General features: G+C 37.1%; 2 long non-coding RNA genes across 2 annotated transcripts; both read left to right on the top strand.

The window, feature by feature from the left end:
• The first annotated feature begins 667 nt into the window (after nt 1–667).
• Nucleotides 668–3,435, top strand: LOC118479822. The gene is made up of 3 exons (XR_004860944.1): nt 668–976; nt 2,795–2,861; nt 3,396–3,435. It is a non-coding gene; the product is annotated as an uncharacterized LOC118479822 (long non-coding RNA).
• A 6,950-nt stretch (nt 3,436–10,385) lies between these two features.
• Nucleotides 10,386–13,169, top strand: LOC118479821. The gene is made up of 3 exons (XR_004860943.1): nt 10,386–10,710; nt 12,529–12,595; nt 13,130–13,169. It is a non-coding gene; the product is annotated as an uncharacterized LOC118479821 (long non-coding RNA).
• Nucleotides 13,170–14,741: the final 1,572 nt, after the last annotated feature.

Genomic DNA, 14,741 nt, shown 5'->3' with positions numbered 1-14,741 from the left:
AGCAGAATCCGCAGAAAATCATCTAAACGACATCTTTAGGACTTAGACGAAAGTCCAACATCTTATATATATTAAACCCTAACTAGGAATACAAGGGTTTGATTTAAATCCTTTCCGAAGTCCGATAACACTAAAAATTGCCCGAAAAGCACTAAAAGCGACGATTTCAACACTTTTCCGCAGAAATTCTGCAGAAATCAGCTTTCTAATATTTTTACGATATGTAAAAATATTATTTGACATATAATTCATGTGAGGATACATTCGGGTAATATCCGAGCCAATAACTACATCAATTCACACATGTTTCGCAACTTAGCGTTCAAATAACATCTAACCGAAACAATTCGAAACAAATGTCCGAACGATATCAAATCTTTTTTTTAATGGTCATCTAGTGTTAATCGGATCATTTTGGTCTAGTAATGATCATTTAACCCCCTTTAAACACTTAAACACTTACACAAACAAGCTTCCTAAAACAATTATCTAAGAATTCTAACACTTTTACTAAGTAAAACAAGAAGCAAAAACAAAGGGGACCCCCCCCCCATTCACGGTTACAACCTCTTATGTGGGGCCCACTTTTCTTGCAACTTGTTACCACAAATATCTAGATATTTACTAAGTCTTGCAAGTGGGCAAGTGGTAACTTCAAGTGGTGAAAGCATGATCATTCATAACAACTAGTTTACCTTCATTTCTAACCATTTCACCACACTTTATCACCTTCCATTTTCACAACACAAAAGCTCTCATCCATTACCCCATTTTCGGTCAAGAACACCCCTCCCCCATCTTCATTTTCAAGCCACTTTCATGATGATCAAGATGCATTTTCATGGAACTTAGGAGGATCTAAGACAACCACAAGTTGAAGCAAGCATTTCCATTCATCTAAGAGCTTTCAACCATCAAATCTTCATCTTCTTTGCTTCTTATTTTCACCTAGATCATCCCTAGCCAAGAGCTAGAAGTGAGACTTCTAAATCCTTTATTTTCATACTTGTTTATGTATTTATTGTTAAAGAACAACTTATAACTAAAACAACAATACAAAACAAGATGAAAATATAAAGAAGCAAAATAATAATCATGATATAAAAGTGTGTTTATGTTGTGATTTAAAGATGATTACTTGCATATTTGATCTAGTTTTGATGATTAGCATAAAAATAACTTGTTAGATGATGTTTAAAAACATAATCTAACAAGTGTACATGAAAATGTTTAAGGGTTTTGTTAAACATAAATGTTTAGATGGAGGATCATGATCTTTGATTTTGTTAAAGTATGTAAGGTTGTTAACTAAAAATAATGCTTTTACAAGTTATAAAAAGAAAACATACAAGATGGGTTTTTATGAAAAGCTTGTTAAAACTAGAAGTAAAATATGATTTTTGGACTAGTAAACATATGTAAGGATCATACCAAAACCCTACATGATTATGAATTCATCTTGATAAGTTATGTTATAAATCTCATATGTTTTTATTAAGAAAAATATGAGAAGATTAGTGGTGATTTTATAAGAAAAAGATGTGTTTTTATTAAACATGGCAAAGTCCATATTTCTAATAAAATATGGCCAAGTTTTTCTTAAAAATCATAAGTTACAAAAACTATTATTTTTGACAAAATCTTTATTAGATTAAAAAGATTTTAAAATAGTTTTTATAAAAGCAAAGTTTGATATAAATATATATTTTTGAGAAAATATATATTTAGTTAACTTAACAACTTATGTGCTATGTGTCATTTGTTTGTATTAGTTATATTTATGATAACTAGGAACTTGAATACAATGATACAAATGAACACAATGTACATTTCGACTAAAGTCTTACAAGACTACATTTAAATACATCTTATAAACACCTTACGGACATTCCGAGCTTTCGAACACAACTTATGGTCAAAACGGACGACGGGCGAATCTATGAACATATCGCCATTCCGAGGAAGTTACTACGACGTTTAGGCGATCTTTCGACACGAATACATACACATCACCGAAAACAATATCCGAATGTTTTGAAACTTATAAAAACTATTGTGTATTCTTTTAACTAAAAAAAAACCTATACTTAGTAATTTTTATAAAAATGAAAGAATATATTTTTAACAAATGGGCTTCTCTTATAACAAATGGGCTTATTTTTAACAAATGGGCTTATTTTATAACAAATGGGCTATTTTTACAAATGGGCTTATCATCCTAAATGGGCTTAACATAAATACATGGGCTAAGCCCAATACCAAAACTTATGGGCTAAGCCCAATACCCAACATATGGGCCAAGGCCCAATAACATAAAGCCCAATAACATTTGGGCCCAACGCTATTGAGGCCCAACACTATTGAGGCCCAACACTATTTAGGCCCAACACTATTGAGGCCCAACACTATTTAAGGCCCAACACTATTGAGGCCCAACACTATTTAGGCCCAACACTATTTAGGCCCAACACTATTGAAGCCCAACACTATTTTGGCCCAACAACATGAATTCTTGGGCTAAGCCCAATGACATATAAATTGGTAAAAATACAATTATACAATTTATTCATACAAGACATGAAATCCAGAGGACAAGACCCGATGATACAACTCACGAGATACAAGAATATATATTTGGCGAAATATATACACTAAACAGTTATCAATTAATACATCTAAGACACAGTTCAATGAATAACAAAGACATACAATTCTTAACACATATTCAAGATAAAAGACTTGTACTCAAGTCATTACAAGACCGAAGTGTCTAACAAATATAGAACGTTTGTAGGTGGTGATACTATTCAGGACGACCGTACGTCAGATCACAGTTACTTACCATTCACGGATGCAATTCTGTGAGTTCATGTCCCCTATTCATTTAAATGTTTTACAACTTTACAACTATCGGGGAAAATACATGTTCAACGTATGTTAAAGTTAGGGAATGAAACACCTTAGATCATGTGCGAATTAGGGTTATACATCTAAGCACCATTAATCCAGTTTGGACCTAGGTACAAGTGGTTAGATCTAATGGGTTTTGGCGAGCCCCACTCTTGGTCATGGACCCATACGGAAGAGTGCTTTTGTGTCCCAGTCGATAGGAATCGGCATAAAATCGTCTAGGGTTGGATTGCTTCCTTATTCGTCACACATATTAATGTCCTCGCGAAACATTAATGATCAACGATTTCATTGACGCTTTACATACTACATCATTACATACAGATACATTTTATACAACTCACATTTTATGGATACATTTTATACAACTCACATTTTATGGATACATTTTATACAACTCACATTTTACAGATACATCTCATCCAACTAAACTGCATGAACTCGCCAACTTTTGTTGATGTTTTCAAACTTAACATGTATTTCAGGGAATTAGTGGACCATGCAGACATTTCAGTCAAGGAAAACAAGTATCAAGACTCCATGCCACCATTTGAAGGGTTTGCCCGTTATATACCGCCTCTTTGCGGTGATATAGTGGTCAAAGCCTTGACATTTTAAGACTTACATCTTGATGTATAAAACAATGACAACTTAATTTCATTCTATGGTTTGTAACCAATACATTTAACTTATGTTGCGTTCTTTTGAAACGATTATGACAATGGCATTGGAGCTTGTTTTTATTCATTTAGTATGTTCACTTATATTGTTATGCAATGAGAACCGATCAGATCACACTTCGTGCTTCCGCTATGAGCGGGTGTGACAGATTGGTATCAGAGCATCGATTGTAGTGAACCAGGATTCTTTCTCGAGTCTAAGTCTACAATCACTAGGGACCTCTCACGAAAACCTCTTGTTCATGTTGAACAAATTACAAATAAAATTGGACAGGTTAAAAGGTTTTCATTGCATAAACATTTTTCATGGTCCACTACAACAAAAATTCACTTCACATAAATCAAGCGAGGACATTTCCATGGGTGAAGTCTATGAGAAATAGACACATTACATTAACATACTATGTGCCTACAATACATTACATTATCAGTTTACGCATTATAAATGGTTTACAAGTTCAGCTTATGCAAAGATAGAAATCCTTGTTAGATAGGATTTTATATGATTATATATATAAGCCATTCATATATGTGTTGTACGAAATATTTGGCAAGAACAAAATACCTTCGACTTCAAACTTTATTATTATTCTTTACTCGCACGATGAAAATATCGACCTCACGTCTACTGCGGCTTATGGAGAACATGATTCCTAAGTGATATCTTAAACTTAATTCCATAAAAATACGGCTGCTTTCTTGCGAATGCTGAGATGCCTGACCATGATAATGACGACGAGGCGGAGGTGGTAACCTTGGACAACAACTCTATTAGGGGGACGAGATCCCTGTGACTCATACTAATCAAGGTGGATATACTCTTGTCCTTACAAGGAAGATGAAGTACTCATCTTGAAGGTGCCTCTTCAGTTGTTATTATTACAGATTCTTTTCATTTCTATTTCATCTAACGCCGTACCGTTTTACGAGTACTGACAACGAACGTTGACACGTGAGCTATCACGAAGGTCCCTTCTATGTTGAAGGTATATTGACAATAGTGTTTCCTCTCTTATTGATCGGCTGCTTCGTACGAGAGAACGCTAGGGTGACCATGCAAGGCAATTTATTATTACGGTGGCCAACGTAATAACAACTTGTAGTGCATGGGAATTCTGGTGGACTCTGCGGGCCAAGCTAATGATCACTATTCATTCAAAATTCTTAAGTTATTACTTGAGATTCAATTTTTCTTATCTATTAGAACACGAACTGTGGTGGTTAGTATAATACCCTACAATACCGTACACTACAATACAGGAAGACAACACGTATTTATTCACACCTAACATTCGATCTATATCACGATTCATTTGAGACTAGTCATTTAAACAAACAAAACTTGTTAGCTACTCATGTGGATTTTCCTCAACATTCTCGAAATTCTTGAACATGGGTTGGTTCCAGGGTGTCTATGACACTTTATCCTACTTTACCTTACCTTACCTTATCATATTCCACCTTATCATATTTATTGGAAATGATACAATAAATTTCGTCGCTTGACATTTGTCTTTTCCCAAGGAATGGTATGGCATGAGCCATGCTGCAACTCCCTCATTGCATTCTATTCAAAATTTCTGGAGATTCTAATAATCTTGCTAGAGCTCGTGAAACTCAAGCACTATTACCATAATTTTCACATGGACAAATAAGACAAAGGATTTTCTCTACTTCGGACGATCGAGGTCATAGAGTAGGGAACACATATTATATGGACGAAGACCACTAGTTGGTTTTCCCTCCTCAATGAATTATTTCTTTGCCACTAAAACATATAACCAATACACGCAAGAGGCACTACGCATTTTGGTTGCGGTTATTCACATTATCATTTATTTACTTATTTATTTTTTTTTTGTGTTTATTTTTTTTCAGTTATCCATATTATCATATATTCAAACATATATGAACAATGCGATCTTGAGGTTTCCATGACCAATTGCATTCTTCATTTTTGGGTGCATGATAGACTATATATATCCAAATATATGTCTAGATTCTTTTAATAGTGTGTATTAAAAATATCATGGCACCAAAAGAAACAAATGTTTAAGTTAAAAGTTATGTGTTGAAAATCATTGCTTTTACACAAGATATGGTTTATACATGACACTGTTAAGCAAGACATTGTTACACATGACATTTGACGTTAGTATGTACAAGACATTTTCGTAAATAACGAGACGTGTGTAATATGATAAAAGCATGGTGGATACGCCGCTGGTACTTCCTATATATAAGTGCTTATATTATATTGCATATCGTGGTGTTATTCAAACCTATTCGACAAAGACAAGACAGGACATTTTGCATAAGACGCGACATCTTCTACACAAGACAAAATATTCTATTTCAAGACATGATATATTTATACACTACATTTCTGTTGGTTATTTATTTAACCATACATCATTCTTTTATATCATCTGATTTTCATATCTATTTTCATATGATTTTATAAAAGAACTCGATCATAACTGGAGCCAATATTGTTGGTTACACTTGATGCTTTCACGATCTCTCAAGGGTTGTTCCATACTGGGTAACACCCGAATTCAAACACACTGAGTGTTACATGTTGGGTTTAGCCTCGGAGATCCGAAGCATGACCGCATCATCCCACCCTACCTTAATCACTCAAATAGTAGTTACTCGACACGTTTCCAATCAACCAACATTTCACATCCATGTTATTTGATACTGGTGCCAATTTTAGCTTCATATCAATATTTCACATACATGAGTTTCATGGCTAGGGACGAGATTGTCCTAGCTACAATTAGGGATTCGGTTATCCTACGTCTAAACATATGGTTGGGTTATCCAACATCTAAACATATGGTTGGGTTATCCAACATCTAAACATATGGATTGGGTTATCCTACATTTAAACATAGGGTTCCTAAAAATATAGAGTGAAGTCCTCTCCTCACAGAATTCCAAATGTACTTGGCCTAGAGCCAAGTAAGCTAGACGTCTCCTCATTCTATAGAATCGACATACGGTAAACTAGTCGAGTCAGGGAAAGTTGTTAGAGGATGTTCCTTGGAACTTGGCGAGCGAAGACTCAGTATTGATCTCTTACCGTTGAGTTAGGTAGTTTCGATGTAGTGGTTAGCATAGATTGGCTATCCAATAACCAAGCCAAAGTCTTTTGTCATGAAAAGGTCATTCGCCTACCACTACTGAACAAAGGGACACTTATTAATCATGGAGAGAATCACGATACACCATTGTGGATTAACCAATTGCATGAAGGCAAAGAAGTGCTTACAGAAAGGTTGTGTTGCCTTTCTGGCACATGTTGTAGACAAGAAGGTCGTTGGGCCGAAGCTGACAGATAATCCAGTGGTAAAAGGGTTTCCCGAAGTCTTTCCTGAAGACTTGCCGGGACTATAACCATATCGACAAGTCAAGTTACATATCGACTTGGTATCGTGAACCGCACCCATAGCCAAATCCCCATATCGATTAGCACCTTCTGAACCTTGTGGTTGACCGAACAAGGATATTGTGAATTCATAACCCCCACTCTTTACCAATATACATCTTTATAAAGGTTTTGGGGGTGGAAAGACATACAAGTTTGCAAAAGTGCACAACATTTCGATGAATGGAAATTCATATTTCTAAACCATGTTGCAAATGAATTTCCAACTAACTCAAATGGTTTATTAAAGGTTCAAGCTTCTACTCCAAGATAGACTTACAATCGGCAGACGAGCACGAACAACATTTGAGAACCATTTTAGAACTACTCAAGAAGGAGACACTAATGCGAGTTTTGGATTCGTGAAGTAAAATTTCTCGGGCAGATAGTGAACGAGAAAGGGATTCAAGTAGACACCTCGAAGATTGAAGCAATTAAGAACTGGGAAGCGCCCAAGACTTCAACTGAAGTCCGACAATTCTTGGGATTAGCAGGGTACTATCGGAGATTTATAGAGAATTTTTCTAAAATTTTCTCAACCGCTAACCTCCCTCACCTAAATTGTGAAACAAGAAGAATCATTTCAACTTCTCAAGGATAAGTTGTGCGATGCACCAATCTTATCACTACCCGATGGTACCGATGGCTTCGTAGTTTACTGTGATGCTTCGCATCAAGGATTGGGTTGCGTACTTATGCAACGGGATAAAGTTATCGCGTACGCATCACGTCAACTGAAAGTTCATGAAAATAACTATACCACTCACGACCTCGAGTTAGGTACGGTGGTATTCGCTTTCAAAATATGACGACATTATTTATATGGTACTCAATGCATTATTTTTCACGGATCATAAGAATCTTCAACACATATTCAACCAAAGAGAATTAAATATGCGTCAACGATATTGGGTTGAATTGTTGAGCGACTACGATTGTGAAATAAAGTACCATCCGGGCAAGGCAAACGTTGTAGCTGACGCCTTGCGCCGCAAGGAGCGAGTTAGAACACTCAGAGTTCAAGCATTAGAGAAGATGATTCACAAGCGCTCAAGGAAGAGCATATTCAAGCAGAAACACTTCAAGGCATGAAGGAACAATTAGTGCCGAAAGAAGATGGAACTTTATACCTTATGGGTCGAAATTGGGTTCCATTCTTTGGCAGCCTTCGAGATGATATGTTGAGGAAGCACATAGGCCTAAGTATTGAAAGAATACTATTGGTGGTCTAACCTCAAAAGTGATATCGCGACTTATGTCGGAGAATGCTTGACTTGCGCGAAAGTCAAAGTCGAATAGCAAAATCCCTCAGACTTGTTACAACAACCCGAGATTCCTGTTTGGTAATGGGAACAAATATCGATGGACTTCATTACGAAGTTATCCAGGACTTCATGCGGTCATGACATGATTGAGTAATCATCGATAGACTAACAAAGTCCTCACACTTCTTACCGATTCGAGAGGAGGATAGTACAGAGAAACCAGAGGAACCCTATCTCAAGGAAATAGTGGCTCGTCATAGAGTGCCTATTTCAATCATCTCAGACCGAGACGATCGCTTTGTGTCAAGAATTTGGAAGTCATTCCAACAGGCCTTTGGATCTCATTTAAATCTAAGTACGACTTTTCATCCACAAACTGACGGCCAGAGTGAACGGACAATCCAAACACTCGAAGATATGCTTCGTGCGTGTGTTATGGATTTGGGCGGCAATTGGGATACTAATTTTCCTTTGGTTGAGTTTTCCTACAACAACAGCTACCATACAAGTATACAAGCTGCACCGTTTGAAGCTCTCTATGGTCGAAAGTGTCGCTCTCCGCTATGTTGGGCGGAAGCGGGCGATAAACAACTAATCAGACCGGATTTAGTCCAAAAGACTACGGATAAAATCTTTAGATCAGAGACAGTATCAAGGCGGCTCGCGATCGATAAAAGAGCTACGCAGACAGGAGACGGAAGCCATTATCTTTCGAGGTCGGAGATAAGGCCTTGTTGAAAGTCTCACCTTGGAAGGGCGTAGCAAGTTTCGGCAAATGTGGAAAGCTTAACCCCCGTTATGTAGGACCCTTTGAAATCTTAGAAAAGATTGGCACCGTTTCCTACAAATTGAAGTTACTAGAAGAACTAAGTAGTGTACACGACATATTTCATGTGTCGAATCTTAAGAAGAGTCCAACACAAGAAACGGTTATCATCCCGGCGGATGAAGTTCACATTGATGACAAACTCCAATTCATAAAGCACCTGTTAAGGTCATGGACCGGGAGGTCCAGAAAATACGAAGGAGTCGTAACATATTAGTTAAAATTCGTTGGAACTCTCGACACGGACCCGTATATATTTGGGAACGTACAGATCAAATCAAAACCAAAATACCCCTGCCTGTTCGAGAATACTCCTGCAAAGGATGACTCAGCTTGAATTTCGGGACGAAATTCTTAATAACAGGGGGAGAATGTGACAACTGCCACTTTACGGTAACTTTTCACACTTAAAAATACTCATTTTAGCTACATTTTTAGCTACATTTTTTATTCATTTTGAACATCCGAACTGCTTATTTCGTGACATACACATAGAATACTCAAGGAATACTTACTTAGGATGCATATGACTCATTTTTATTAAGTACATTTGGAACAGTTTAAACAATGCATCGAAACTACTAGAAAAGCACCTAATAAACTAGTATTCTGACGAAAAAGCAGAATCCGCAGAAAATCATCTAAACGACATCTTTAGGACTTAGACGAAAGTCCAACATCTTATATATATTAAACCCTAACTAGGAATACAAGGGTTTGATTTAAATCCTTTCCGAAGTCCGATAACACTAAAAATTGCCCGAAAAGCACTAAAAGCGACGATTTCAACACTTTTCCGCAGAAATTCTGCAGAAATCAGCTTTCTAATATTTTTACGACATGTAAAAATATTATTTGACATATAATTCATGTGAGGATACATTCGGGTAATATCCGAGCCAATAACTACATCAATTCACACATGTTTCGCAACTTAGCGTTCAAATAACATCTAACCGAAACAATTCGAAACAAATGTCCGAACGATATCAAATCTTTTTTTTAATGGTCATCTAGTGTTAATCGGATCATTTTGGTCTAGTAATGATCATTTAACCCCCTTTAAACACTTAAACACTTACACAAACAAGCTTCCTAAAACAATTATCTAAGAATTCTAACACTTTTACTAAGTAAAACAAGAAGCAAAAACAAAGGGGACCCCCCCCCCATTCACGGTTACAACCTCTTATGTGGGGCCCACTTTTCTTGCAACTTGTTACCACAAATATCCTAGATATTTACTAAGTCTTGCAAGTGGGCAAGTGGTAACTTCAAGTGGTGAAAGCATGATCATTCATAACAACTAGTTTACCTTCATTTCTAACCATTTCACCACACTTTATCACCTTCCATTTTCACAACACAAAAGCTCTCATCCATTACCCCATTTTCGGTCAAGAACACCCCTCCCCCATCTTCATTTTCAAGCCACTTTCATGATGATCAAGATGCATTTTCATGGAACTTAGGAGGATCTAAGACAACCACAAGTTGAAGCAAGCATTTCCATTCATCTAAGAGCTTTCAACCATCAAATCTTCATCTTCTTTGCTTCTTATTTTCACCTAGATCATCCCTAGCCAAGAGCTAGAAGTGAGACTTCTAAATCCTTTATTTTCATACTTGTTTATGTATTTATTGTTAAAGAACAACTTATAACTAAAACAACAATACAAAACAAGATGAAAATATAAAGAAGCAAAATAATAATCATGATATAAAAGTGTGTTTATGTTGTGATTTAAAGATGATTACTTGCATATTTGATCTAGTTTTGATGATTAGCATAAAAATAACTTGTTAGATGATGTTTAAAAACATAATCTAACAAGTGTACATGAAAATGTTTAAGGGTTTTGTTAAACATAAATGTTTAGATGGAGGATCATGATCTTTGATTTTGTTAAAGTATGTAAGGTTGTTAACTAAAAATAATGCTTTTACAAGTTATAAAAAGAAAACATACAAGATGGGTTTTTATGAAAAGCTTGTTAAAACTAGAAGTAAAATATGATTTTTGGACTAGTAAACATATGTAAGGATCATACCAAAACCCTACATGATTATGAATTCATCTTGATAAGTTATGTTATAAATCTCATATGTTTTTATTAAGAAAAATATGAGAAGATTAGTGGTGATTTTATAAGAAAAAGATGTGTTTTTATTAAACATGGCAAAGTCCATATTTCTAATAAAATATGGCCAAGTTTTTCTTAAAAATCATAAGTTACAAAAACTATTATTTTTGACAAAATCTTTATTAGATTAAAAAGATTTTAAAATAGTTTTTATAAAAGCAAAGTTTGATATAAATATATATTTTTGAGAAAATATATATTTAGTTAACTTAACAACTTATGTGCTATGTGTCATTTGTTTGTATTAGTTATATTTATGATAACTAGGAACTTGAATACAATGATACAAATGAACACAATGTACATTTCGACTAAAGTCTTACAAGACTACATTTAAATACATCTTATAAACACCTTACGGACATTCCGAGCTTTCGAACACAACTTATGGTCAAAACGGACGACGGGCGAATCTATGAACATATCGCCATTCCGAGGAAGTTACTACGACGTTTAGGCGATCTTTCGACACGAATACATACACATCACCGAAAACAATATCCGAATGTTTTGAAACTTATAAAAACTATTGTGTATTCTTTTAACTAAAAAAAAACCTATACTTAGTAATTTTTATAAAAATGAAAGAATATATTTTTAACAAATGGGCTTCTCTTATAACAAATGGGCTTATTTTTAACAAATGGGCTTATTTTATAACAAATGGGCTATTTTTACAAATGGGCTTATCATCCTAAATGGGCTTAACATAAATACATGGGCTAAGCCCAATACCAAAACTTATGGGCTAAGCCCAATACCCAACATATGGGCCAAGGCCCAATAACATAAAGCCCAATAACATTTGGGCCCAACGCTATTGAGGCCCAACACTATTGAGGCCCAACACTATTTAGGCCCAACACTATTGAGGCCCAACACTATTTAAGGCCCAACACTATTGAGGCCCAACACTATTTAGGCCCAACACTATTTAGGCCCAACACTATTGAAGCCCAACACTATTTTGGCCCAACAACATGAATTCTTGGGCTAAGCCCAATGACATATAAATTGGTAAAAATACAATTATACAATTTATTCATACAAGACATGAAATCCAGAGGACAAGACCCGATGATACAACTCACGAGATACAAGAATATATATTTGGCGAAATATATACACTAAACAGTTATCAATTAATACATCTAAGACACAGTTCAATGAATAACAAAGACATACAATTCTTAACACATATTCAAGATAAAAGACTTGTACTCAAGTCATTACAAGACCGAAGTGTCTAACAAATATAGAACGTTTGTAGGTGGTGATACTATTCAGGACGACCGTACGTCAGATCACAGTTACTTACCATTCACGGATGCAATTCTGTGAGTTCATGTCCCCTATTCATTTAAATGTTTTACAACTTTACAACTATCGGGGAAAATACATGTTCAACGTATGTTAAAGTTAGGGAATGAAACACCTTAGATCATGTGCGAATTAGGGTTATACATCTAAGCACCATTAATCCAGTTTGGACCTAGGTACAAGTGGTTAGATCTAATGGGTTTTGGCGAGCCCCACTCTTGGTCATGGACCCATACGGAAGAGTGCTTTTGTGTCCCAGTCGATAGGAATCGGCATAAAATCGTCTAGGGTTGGATTGCTTCCTTATTCGTCACACATATTAATGTCCTCGCGAAACATTAATGATCAACGATTTCATTGACGCTTTACATACTACATCATTACATACAGATACATTTTATACAACTCACATTTTATGGATACATTTTATACAACTCACATTTTATGGATACATTTTATACAACTCACATTTTACAGATACATCTCATCCAACTAAACTGCATGAACTCGCCAACTTTTGTTGATGTTTTCAAACTTAACATGTATTTCAGGGAATTAGTGGACCATGCAGACATTTCAGTCAAGGAAAACAAGTATCAAGACTCCATGCCACCATTTGAAGGGTTTGCCCGTTATATACCGCCTCTTTGCGGTGATATAGTGGTCAAAGCCTTGACATTTTAAGACTTACATCTTGATGTATAAAACAATGACAACTTAATTTCATTCTATGGTTTGTAACCAATACATTTAACTTATGTTGCGTTCTTTTGAAACGATTATGACAATGGCATTGGAGCTTGTTTTTATTCATTTAGTATGTTCACTTATATTGTTATGCAATGAGAACCGATCAGATCACACTTCGTGCTTCCGCTATGAGCGGGTGTGACAATTCGCCTCTTCAAGAGCCTTGTAAGAAAGGTTCTCCCTCTCTTCGGCCTCCTCCAGGGCCTTCGCAGCACGCGCCCCGGCTTCCTTGGCCTCTTCAAACGCCTTTATGGCCCCGGCCTCCGCCTGCTGCGCTTTAACCGCAATCGCCTCAGCTGCAGCTTTCTCTTTGCCCAAGGCAACGTTCGCTGCCTTGGCGTTCGTCAACTCCTGCCGAGCACGAAACAGATTGTCATTCTGCTTAGCCCAAGATTCATTCCACTTCTTGCGCTCATTGGACAACTTTTCGTTCCAACTCTTGCGTTCATCAGAAAGGAGTTTGGCAAGAGTACGAACCTGTTTCAGCTGAGCAGTGGCAGCCCACTCCGAGGTCTGTTTCTGCTTCTCAAACGCAGCTCTATCCTTCTCAAGCTACTCCGCACCCGCACGAGCAGCCTTGACCAACTCTTCCGCATCGGCCCGCATGCGAGCAGCTTCCTCCTCTCTGCGGCCTAACACCTTGTAGTCTTCCAAAATGGCGTTCGCCACTATGGAACTTCCTACTAGCATGGTGGAAAGTTGATTGATGCGCAGCTCACTGGGGGCGCCACGGGCACGTTCAACTTCAAAGGGGGTGCCCAGACCACCCAGAATCTCCTTACACGCAGAAGGGTCATTGGAAATATCATCCCCCTGCATAACAGTCCAGGGGGGTCGGTGATACACAGTACTTCGACCCTGGGTATACGTGCGGTAATAATACTCCAATTCAGACTACCCAGGCTGAATTGGAGGCCCTTCATAACCCGCACCACCGGTACCCGAACCGGTAACCTTTACACCAGCAAAAGACTTCTGCGGCTCATCATCAGTCTTCTGCGCCTCCGCATCAGACTTTTGTCTCACAGAATCCGAAAACCGTAGATCCAAATTATCACCTTCTTTGGGAAAGATTAGATTGTTGGAGGAATCAACGGTATCGAAAATCTGGGTCGCAACCTTCTCCGCGGTACCCTCCGTTCGCACGGTTGACTCAGGCACCACCTCGACAGGAGGTGTCGAAGGTTCCTCAGTTACACCCGCACCCGTGGCATGCGGGGGTGACGCCGGAGCATCAAAGATAGAAAAATCTTTATCTTGAAGCTCTGCAAAACAAAGTCAAATAGCTATCAAAACACAAGTTGTACATAACACTTGAGACAAGCTATACAACACTTACCAACAGTACCCGCAGGTTTCTTTGGTGTTGGACCAGTCCTCTTAGACTGCAACCTCCGACGTTTCGGCCCACCG

The sequence above is a fragment of the Helianthus annuus genome, chromosome 6 (assembly GCF_002127325.2).
Source record: "Helianthus annuus cultivar XRQ/B chromosome 6, HanXRQr2.0-SUNRISE, whole genome shotgun sequence".
Classification (NCBI taxonomy): domain Eukaryota; kingdom Viridiplantae; phylum Streptophyta; class Magnoliopsida; order Asterales; family Asteraceae; genus Helianthus; species Helianthus annuus.
Note: the sequence above shows the minus strand (reverse complement) of the source record. Positions and strands in the feature narration are given on the sequence as shown.